The sequence below is a fragment of the Acipenser ruthenus genome, chromosome 8 (assembly GCF_902713425.1).
Source record: "Acipenser ruthenus chromosome 8, fAciRut3.2 maternal haplotype, whole genome shotgun sequence".
Lineage (NCBI taxonomy): Eukaryota > Metazoa > Chordata > Actinopteri > Acipenseriformes > Acipenseridae > Acipenser > Acipenser ruthenus.
The window spans coordinates 29,248,407-29,249,768 of NC_081196.1; the positions used below are offsets into that span (position 1 = coordinate 29,248,407).

The window sequence follows — 1,362 nt, forward strand, 5'->3', positions numbered from 1 at the left end:
ATAAACAAATCTATCCTGGTGAATATTTTTTTAAAACCTAATTGAACATATTCTGCAGCCATACAACCTTGGAACCTGATCTTTTCAGATTTCAAACGATAAGCAAGGGCCCTGGTTGTGCAGGAAGCACAGTGAAATGCTCGCCCTGGGCCGGAGCTCAGCTAATGCACCAGCACGGGGCTTGGGGCATTGTACTGTAGGACTGGCAGTTCAAACAAGCACGTTGTCTGACTCGTGACCTATTCAATTACATTTGAACATTTTGGACCAGGTATCCCCTTGGATCTACTTTCCTGGCACAACGATTCAGCAGGAAAGCGATACCACAAGACAACTTCATGGTCTCTTTCAGGAGGATGCTGTAAAAAGGGAAGATGTGCTATACCGGTAATACTTTTAAAAGATTAAAACAGTACCAGAAGGATTCAAAGATAGGATGCACACTTAAATATAATTTGTCAATTTACTTTCACTTGGGAATTTTGGAATAGAAGCAGTGCTATGTAATTGCAGTGCTTTTTAATACATATCGTTTTCCATTATTTATTGCAGGTTCAGAACTGCGTATGTTACAAAGTGGCCCAATTTTTGGTGTAGCTGCTTACATCCCCTACTGACTCCATAAATAAACTAAACGTGACGCTCTTGCTGCTACATACATGCTTTACCTGGCCATTGTTAAAGAGACACACCTTACCGTATATATCTTAATAGCTATCACCAGCGCAGAACGTCTTCAATCACCACGATGCCCTGGCTGTAGTATTACTACTAGTATGTAGAGCCGTCCCTTTTCTTTACGGCGCCAGCAATAAAGTCGCTGACAAGGTCAGTGTAGTTTAGTCTTCTTTTATTTATTCACCACCAAACAACTCTACTTGTCATCCACACTTTTTTAAAACCTAACGTTCACCACTCACGCGCACCACCGACCCGCGCACACATGCAGTCCTCTGCAGCCGTGCAATCTAACTAACCCCATTCACTCCCGGCTGCGCATACGCACACTCATATGCATACCTGTTTAATCATAACACCCACAGCATCCAATACATTTACGAATCACTCAAACGCTCAGTTATTTTATTTTTTATTTGTCACCAATCTAAGAACTGTATCAGTATAATTACATGTTTTCGTTTGTTTTTGAAATTTATTTTTAAAGATATCTGCAGACAGTTCTGGTCAATTTAACTACATTCTGAATATTTATTAACTGGGTGAGATTAAAAAAAAAAAAAAAAAAAAAAACGCGGTTCTGGCAGCCTACTGTAAGTTGTGAGAAAAAAAAGCAAAGCAGATACATAAATAGTATATAACATTAATAAACATTATAGAAATTTGCATACAAACTCCAGATTT

At 39.1% G+C, this 1,362-nt stretch overlaps 1 protein-coding gene across 1 annotated transcript in view; it reads right to left on the bottom strand.

The window, feature by feature from the left end:
* Positions 1 to 899, bottom strand: part of LOC117407108 (large ribosomal subunit protein eL31) — a 7,537-nt gene extending 6,638 nt beyond the window's left edge. Inside the window, exon 1 of the mRNA XM_034011744.3 lies at positions 698 to 899. The gene's annotated coding sequence lies outside the window, so the exon portion shown is untranslated. The remainder of the gene's footprint in view (positions 1 to 697) is intronic.
* Between the last annotated feature and the right edge of the window lie 463 nt (positions 900 to 1,362).